Source organism: Lolium perenne, chromosome 7, assembly GCF_019359855.2.
Source record: "Lolium perenne isolate Kyuss_39 chromosome 7, Kyuss_2.0, whole genome shotgun sequence".
Lineage (NCBI taxonomy): Eukaryota > Viridiplantae > Streptophyta > Magnoliopsida > Poales > Poaceae > Lolium > Lolium perenne.
In genome coordinates this window covers 57,022,590-57,032,023 of record NC_067250.2, presented here as the reverse complement: position 1 = coordinate 57,032,023, position 9,434 = coordinate 57,022,590, and positions in this window count along the sequence as shown.

Here is a 9,434-nt window from a genome sequence, read left to right as displayed (position 1 = left end):
TCTCACCGGCTTGCTGTAACAAAGGATTAGATGTATAGTGTGGATGATGATTGTTTGCGAAGAACAGTAAAACAAGTATTGCAGCAGATTGTATTCAATGTAAAGAATAGGACCGGGGTCCACAGTTCACTAGAGGTGTCTCTCCCATAAGATAAATAGCATGTTGGGTGAACAAATTACAGTCGGGCAATTGACAAATAGAGAGGGCATGACAATGCACATACATGATATGATAAATATTGTGAGATTTAATTGGGCATTACGACAAAGTACATAGACCGCTATCCAGCATGCATCTATGCCTAAAAAGTCCACCTTCAGGTTATCATCCGAACCCCTTTCGGTATTAAGTTGCAAACAACAGACAATTGCATTAAGTATGGTGCGTAATGTAATCAATAACTACAACCTCGGACATAGCATCAATATTTTATCCCTAGTGGCAACAGCACATCCACAACCTTAGAACTTTCTGTCACTGTCCCAGATTTAATGGAGGCATGAACCCACTATCGAGCATAAATACTCCCTCTTGGAGTTAAGAGCAAAAACTTGGCCAGAGCCTCTACTAATAACGGAGAGCATGCAAGATCATAAACAACACATAGGTAATAGATTGATAATCACCATAACATAGTATTCTCTATCCATCGGATCCCGACAAACACAACATATAGAATTACAGATAGATGATCTTGATCATGTTAGGCAGCTCACAAGATCCAACAATGAAGCACATAAGGAGAAGACGACCATCTAGCTACTGCTATGGACCCATAGTCCAGGGGTGAACTACTCACTCATCACTCCGGAGGCGACCATGGCGGTGAAGAGTCCTCCGGGAGATGATTCCCCTCTCCGGCAAGGTGCCGGAGGCGATCTCCAGAATCCCCCGAGATGGGATTGGCGGCGGCGCCATCTCAGTAAGGTTTTCCGTATCGTGGCTCTCGGTACTGGGGGTTTCGCGACGGAGGCTTTAAGTAGGCGGAAGGGCAACGCGGGGGGCCACACGAGGGCCCCACACACCAGGGCCGCGTGGCCAAGACCTGGGCCGCGCCGCCCTGTTGTGGCGGCGCCTCGTGGCCCCACTTCCTTTCCCCCTCGGTCTTCTGGAAGCTTCGTCTAAAAATAGACCCCTGGGCGTTGATTTCGTCCAATTCCGAGAATATTTCTTTACTAGGATTTCTGAAACCAAAAACAGCAGAAAACAGCAACTGGCTCTTCGGCATCTCGTTAATAGGTTAGTGCCGGAAAATGCATAAATACGACATATAATGTGTATAAAACATGTAGATATCATCAATAATGTGGCATGGAACATAAGAAATTATCGATACGTTGGAGACGTATCAGTCCTCCTCTTCTTCCTCTTCGACGGAGGAGGTGAAGTTACCCCAGGAGAGGTCATCCTCACTCTCCGCCTCCAGCTCCCCGTCGACGAGGAACCGGAGGTCGTCCTCCCCGTCAGTCAGGGGCAGATCACCATCTGACCCAACGAGGGCCTCGGGTGGGCCATCTGGCACGAAGTCGAAGTCCCACTCCCGCTCATCCCAATGCTCGGGAATCGGCTCACTCGAGGAAGAGGATTGGGAGGAGAGAGCCGATGAAGCAGAGGAAGAGGAGGAAGACATGGCTGCAGAGGGGTTTTTTTGCCGATGGCTAGTACGGAGCAAGAGGATGAAGAGGCGAACTGCTCGGCGCAGTTAAATAAAGGGGATATAGTGGAGATTTAATGCTTGATCAGTTTTCGATATGCGGTGCCAAAACTGTCAATCGTGCAGAAGTTGAGAAGATAGGGTATCATGATGGAAAGATACTGAAGCGGTTCTGCTCTGCCACGACATGACCCCACGAAGGAAAAACAGAGTGGTTTTGAAATTATCATTACCAAAACTAGGGGGGCATGTGTTATCACCAGATTTTGGCCAAATCAGGAGATGGGCCGTACTTGAGATGGGCTTGGAGAATATACACGTGGAGCGTCTCTGAAGTGGCCTTGCATGATAATTTGGGCTAGTTTGCCCGTGTATCTGTATACTATGGTAGTTTAGAATTAAAAGATAGAGTTTAGCCCGTACACGGTTAGGTGTATTTCCAGAGATAGAAAGTCCACGGACTATAAATATGTATCTAGGGTTATTGAGAAAGGAGGACAATCACGTTCACAACAAACACAATCCAGGCGCATCTACACCCCTTCTTTCGAGGGTTTCTCCCGGGTAAGCATCATGCTGCCTAGATCGCATCTTGCGATCTAGGCAGTACAAGTTTATTCGTTACCTGGTGCTACTCGTACTGAAGCCTTGTTGATGGTGAGTAACACTACTTATCATAGATGTTTTGGGGCTTGCATCGTCGTTATCTTGATATGCTTGCTTAGCTATGCTGCCCCTCGATGTCTAGCCGTCCTTACACCTATCTTAGGTGCAAGAGCGGCATCTTGCTTTATCTTTATTTAGTAGATCCGATCTGTTATAGTCGTTCCTTGTTCTACAAGGATTAGTTTGATATCTGCATGGTTAGGCCTTACAAACGGGTTGAACGATCCGGTAGTGCGTAAGATGTGGTTCATCAAACCCTAAAGGGATTGTTCCGGGGACCAACTTCATGTTGGTTTTTAGGCCTCGTCAGGGTTTGTTTTCCGTCATCTTACGTACCTGCTAGGCTCAATTACGCGTAGGATGTTCCGGTTATGCAGTGAAAACCCTAGACTATCATAGATTAGCTTAGCTTGATATTGATAAAGCATGATCCCCGTGTCATTGTAAATCTAACGCGAACCACGGGGCAATCGGCTCTTTGAGCTGATCCACAGAACAACTTAAGAGCCAATCGGGGCTCGTATTTAATGTTTACGTGTCTACCATGCAGGAAACTGATCGACGCGATTCAACACCTTCCTGACCAGGTATAGGTCAGGTGGCACGCCCTTGCAACCGCCAGGACGTGTGCCGGAGCATTGCGGGACGACGACCGAGGGACCAGGGCCCACCAGCAGTCTTGGGACCCTCCCGGCTCTTCGTGTTGCTCGCCGCTGCCCGCCGATGGGTTTTGGCAGGCAACAATAACATCCAATGTTCATGATCACGAAACCATGATCATCCATTAATCAACAAGCTAGTTATACAAGAGGCTTACTAGGGACTCCTTGTTGTTTACATAACACACATGTACCAATGTTTCGGTTGATACAATTATAGCATGGGATGTAAACATTTATCACGAACACTAAGATATAACAATAACTAATTTATTATTGCCTCTTGGGTATATCTCCAACAAGCATCATTTTCAAAAAACATATTTTATTTATACTAGTTCATCCAAAATATTGCAAATTTCTTTGTTTCGGTTTTCGTTAAAATAAGAAAAGAGTGAGGGAGAGTTTTTATTAAACCATACAAGAGAAAAGAAAAATAATAGATTTTATTGAAAATAATTTTGGTTTTGACAAAATATGCAAGGTGAGATGCATGATGATGCACGACGTCACGATGATGCGAAGAAAAGCAAAGCAACAATTAAAATCTAATAGAGGTATTTTACTGGGCCATTACACTTAGGGTGTTGCGTCAGCATTGATGGTCCGCATCCGTGTCTTTTAAAGGTTAGCGACCACGGCTTCCCTCACCCACACTTCACAATTTCCATTCCAGTTCCCTCCAGTCTCCAGAGCACCGATGGCCCTCACATTGAGAGGACCATGAGCAAGGACGTGAACATCACCATCGACATGGCGTGTGCGTTATACCGCCACAACATGCCCGCCGGGTGGGACAACATCCACCTTCGCAACGGCTGTCACCTCAACGCGCGGTGGGTGTCGATGTTGTGGCAATGCAGGGTCGGGCGCGGCGCGGGAAGATCATGTGCCATCAAGACCTCCTGCCTCCTAATCTTCTTGTGGACACCGCCTACTGCCTCGAATCGTCAATGTGGGATACTTACGGTAATGTGCAGTGCATGGGACTCACAGCTCCACGCCTAGTTCCTCAGCGACAACAAGTATTACTACGATGTTTCCCCGCCCATGGATTTGAAGATGGAGGACGAGGAGGAGATGCCGACGGCCGAGAGGGAGCACTTATTCGGAGAAGATATCCTGTTCGAGGAGGTCCAGAACGACACGGACGCTATCTGGGCTACCATCCTTACCTAGCGGAGAAGGCAAAGGAAGACCAACTCCCCCACATGCCGCCCGGGTTGGACGAGAAGAACATGTTCAGGCTTGCCATGAAGGTCTCCGAGCTGCATGAGGTGGCTGAGTGGCAGGGCCTTGGCACACAGCTGCACAAGTCATCGCATGCACACATGTTGCCTGCAACTCCACACAGCCGGGCACCGCCTGGACCGGCCCCTTGAGCACTTGCATTCTATCTACCAGTGGCCATAGGACATGTCGATGCTCATGGACCTAACCAAGGATATGACGACGTCGAGCAGTAGCTATGCCCAAGGTTTCAACCAAGTTTTCTTATTTTCTATACGTTTTTGTTTTCTTTTCTACTACGTAAATTAACTTTGAAATATATGAATTTATCCAGAAAAAAAATGCATCGGTCCATTGGGGCTGACCCCGACCCAAACGGGCAAAGGTGGGCAGATGGTCGATTTCATGTCCATGGCCTGACCCAAATAGACCAAAATGGATATTTTGGTGCCCAAAATGGGTCGGGCCATTGGAGATGCGCTGACAGTCCCGATGATTTATTCATGAACTTTGGGCATCTTGGCCGTGGAGGTGAGAGGCGCCATACTTCTTGGCGCAGAGAGGTGTGGTGCCACAATTCACTGAGCTCACGAAATGCCATACCAGGGAGGTGATGCGCCATACTTCTTGGCGGAGAGAAATAAAGTGACATGCTTCTTGGTGCACCGAGTTCAGGCTCCATACTTTTTGCTGCAGATTCTGAGGAACTTGACACACTACGCCAGGAGTTGCAGCAACAATGCCCTAAGCATCTGTCAATGATGAGTTTCTATGTTTCCTACTGGGCACAAGAAAGTCCATGGGCTTCAGGTGTCTTACTTGGCGCAACAGAATGTAGGCCTTCCATACTGGGAGGTGCGGAGTTTCCTTTGTTGGTCCTGACATGTCGGAGTCATGGCCTCTAGAAGAACTTTGACCCTAGATATTTTTTTGATAAAGGGAATATATTAATATCGATAGATACCAAATACACTCGGCCTCTGCAACAACGTAGTACCCTAATGGTAGTACGGATGCACACAACAAAAAAAGAAAAAGAAAACTAAGAAAAACAGTCCCGCTAGAGGGTACTCTAGTCCTAGCAACAACAGTACAACCACTACCAAGACAACACCTGAAATACAATCTCTCCACAAGCGATGTCTGCAAAAGAGAACAGTGCACAAAGCCATCATATTGCATATTGCATTCTTGGTCCAGCAGCACCCCAGACATTAACACCACGCAACACACTTCTCACAAGGGCATCAGGACCAAGAGGTGCCACTGTTGGTGCAGAGGGATCTTGGCTGTTTTTTTTTTTTTTTGAGGGAAGGATCTTGGCTGTTAGTATAGCGTGGTGAAGAGCTTTCGGAACACATGCTTGGGGTGGGAGAATGATGTCCTCTTAATGCTGCATTTGTTGCAGGAGAGCCACCACATGTGGAATCGACAGCATCACATTTCTCAGGCAGTGCACTTGGTGCTGGACCATCATGACTAGGAGTTGCAGATTCAACATCCATACACCATGTCCCAGTGGAGATAGATTCCGGTGTTGTACTTGCAAGAGAACATGTCATGTTTGCAGGAGACACCACAGTGATGGTTGCAGTAGGAGGGAAGAAGTTAAGAATGGAAACATGCACAGATATATAGTGATTGGCTTAATTTTTCCAAGCCCACAGCATGCGCAAAAGGAAGCGCAAAATATAGGAGATTTAGTGAAATGGAACACATAAAAACTGCTGAGTGAAATGCAACCTCTTTGATAGCGCAGAGAGTGAAAATATTGCAATGACTAAACTATTGATTTTTCATTTGCGCAAACATGGTGAAACAATGCTTCCCAAGAAGATGCACGGACATTGTAAAACAGAGAGTAAATAGCATGCCAACTTTGTTGAACAGCGCATACTCCCACATTTGCAAAATATAAGGATGTTGTTTGACCGCCCTTATTTGAGCTCTGACCGTAAATTTCTCGTGCAATATTTTGGTATATTTACAAAAACCATAATCATACAAAACTGCTTTATAATACGAATCCAATGGTGCTTACTTTGTGTAACATAAACCTTATATGTTCAAAGCATGAATTTGGACAGTCAAAATACACCTTATATGTTCAAACAGAGGTTGTCTTTTTTTTTTCTTTGCTGAATGTACTATACAAAGAAGCTAATAATAACAATGTCATCAAGAGTTCGGCAACAGCTTATTTTTTAGACTTAAGAGACCATTAATACCCTATGAATAATCAAAAATATCTACGAAGTGAAGTTTGATGCTCTTACTTTTACGAAAACAACAGACACGGACCTAACATTTTCAGACAAAGGGCCTATGCATCCTAATCTTATTTTTTTTAGATATCATAATCTTATTTTAGCTAATGTTACCACACTTGTTGCTCTCTCATTGAAACTCTTTTTGCGGCAAGCCCCACGTCTTGCAGAATTTACTCTTAGTATGGTGATCATCAAATGTGGACTTATATAGAGTATATGTTGATGACACTTTGTCAATGATATGTCTTACAAGTATGCAAAATGGCAACGCGAAATTTGTTTTATTATAGGATATAAAAAATATATCAAAATCTGATTTCTTTTGTAGATTTGAAAATGTAATACATAGAATCACACTTTTATAATTTTCGTGTAGCTTAAATACATATTCCTAATTGATAGTTTGCAGGTTTATGGTATACATCACTGGCTACATCCTGACTTTTTTTTTAAAACTTAGAAATATGATTATTGATTGAAAAAAGGGATTATTGGTGCCCATGTGCACCAATCTCCACTCATAATGTATGATTAAATTTATTCTAACTAAATTTCCTCTAGTGGGAAGCTTTTGGAGAGTGCCTCTCCTATAGCTACTTTGAAACAAAATCTTGCACCATGTAATTATCTCACCCTGAGAAACTATGGTTACGTCCCTGGATATTTGTCATAGCAACCGATCGGATCACCATTACTCAATAATAGGGGTCACTACACAGCCATCCAGTTAGAGGAGTCGGCTAAATCTGCACTAGTTAAATTTTGACACGTTATCCCGGCGGCTAAGCAGCTTTGTTTAGAGTCGATACAAGACAAGGATTGAGGTTTGAGGCTGCTGCGGTACTGCCATACCTTGTTGGGTAGCTTAAGGATCAAATCATGCATGCATGTATATATCGTATATATATTGTACATTCGTTTCTCCTTGGTATTAAAAACTGTGGTGTGTTGCTGGTCCCGAAACATGCAAGCTGAGTTTCTCCATCCATATGCATGGCAGCTAGGGCGTATCTTGGCTTTCTTCCTTGCTTGTGCAACTATTCCAACACCAAATAAAACTTTAGGTACGTACACAGAACTAGCACAGACTGGTAGGTTTTCATTTCAGTGAACAAGATGTCGCAGTTATTCTTTTCTAATTGCTGAAGTCCCCATCATAGTGTATATACGTACTTGCTCAGTTTGTCACAAATTTATCTAGATACGAGTATATTAAATACGTTTTAAAAGTATTTTCTAACCTCTTCTTTTTTCTTGATGTCACTTGTTGGAGTTGTCATATATATATATATAGGTCAGCTATTCTCGAACCGGTTCGAGAATAACTATTCTCGAACCCTTTCTGAACTTCCGCGTGTTTCACAAGTGAACTTCTCGACGGAATACCAGAATTGCATATTCGTGCAGACAGTATTTTCATGTTGATTTTTAAACCGCTTATCGGAATGATGCATATAATATATCGTTGGATTCGTATAGTAATTTCGCATCTTTATCTTCTTCATTGTTTTTCGAAATTCTCTATTGTTTAAAAATAATTTTGAATATACAAAACAACATTTTCGCGGATTTCAGCAATTCTGTGCAGTTTTTGAGGTCTAATTTCCAAAAGGTTCATTGGATTGATGCATATGATATGCCATTGGAAAGCTGTTGACTAGGCGCAACTTTTTCATATAGATTGTTTTCTCCAATTCTTTACAGTTTAAGAGCAGATTTGAAAAAAAACATGATTCTACTTTCCGGAACACTAGAATTACATATTTATGCGGACAGTAATTTTAATTTAATCTTTGAATCGCTTATCGGAATGATTCATGTAATATACCGTTGGATTCATACAGTAATTTATCATCTTTTTCGTGTTCATTGTTTTTCCAAATTCTCTATTGTTTAAAAATAATTTTGAATATACAAAACAGTATTTTCGCGGATTTCACTAATTCCGTGCAGTTTTTCAGGTCTAATTTCTAAACGGTTCATCGGATTGATGCATATGATATGCCATCGGAAAGCTGTTGACTAGGTGCAACTTTTTCATATAGATCATTTTCCCCAATTCTTTACAGTTAAAGAGAAGATTTGAAAAAACATAATTCTACTTTCCGGAACATTAGAATTAAATGTTTATGCGGACAGTATTTTTAATTTAATTTTTGAATCGCTTATTGGAATGATGCATATAATATACTATTGGATTCGTATTGTAATTTCGCATCTTTTTTGTGCTCATTGTTTTTCCAAATTCTTTATTGTTTAAAAATAATTTCGAATATACAAAATAGCATTTTCGCGGATTTCACTAATTTCGTGCAGTTTTTTAGGTCTAATTTCCAAACGGTTTATTGGATTGATTCATATGATATGCCATTAGAAAGCTATTGACTAGGCGCAACTTATATATATATATATATATATATATTTCACCAATTATTCACAGTTTAAGAGCAGATTTGGAAAAACATGATTCTACTTTCCTTATTTCTTATTTTTATTTACTGTTTTTGGGGATTTATTTCCGAACCACTTGTCGGAATGTTCCAACTGCAATTTTGTTGAAAAGATATTGATTAGGTGCAACTTTTTCGTTTTGAATTTTTTACAGCGAACTTCCTCGAGGTACAATGTGAACTTCAGGACGTTACGAAGTGAACTGTCATTTTGACCAAAGTGAATTTCAACAAAATGTAGTTGTACGACGTATTTTAAAGTGAACTTCCATGAGATGGAAAGTGTACTTCCACGCGGTACAAAGTGAAATTCATTTTTTACAAAAGTGAATTCCCACAAGAAGTAATTTTATCAGCGTGCAAAAAGGTGAACTTCTACGTGGTGCCAAGTGAACTTCCTCGTAGTGTACAAAGTGAACTACTGTTTTAACCTAAGTGAATTTTGACAAAAAAAAAGTATTTCAGCTTGTTTGACAAAACGTAATGTGAACTTTCGAAAAATGA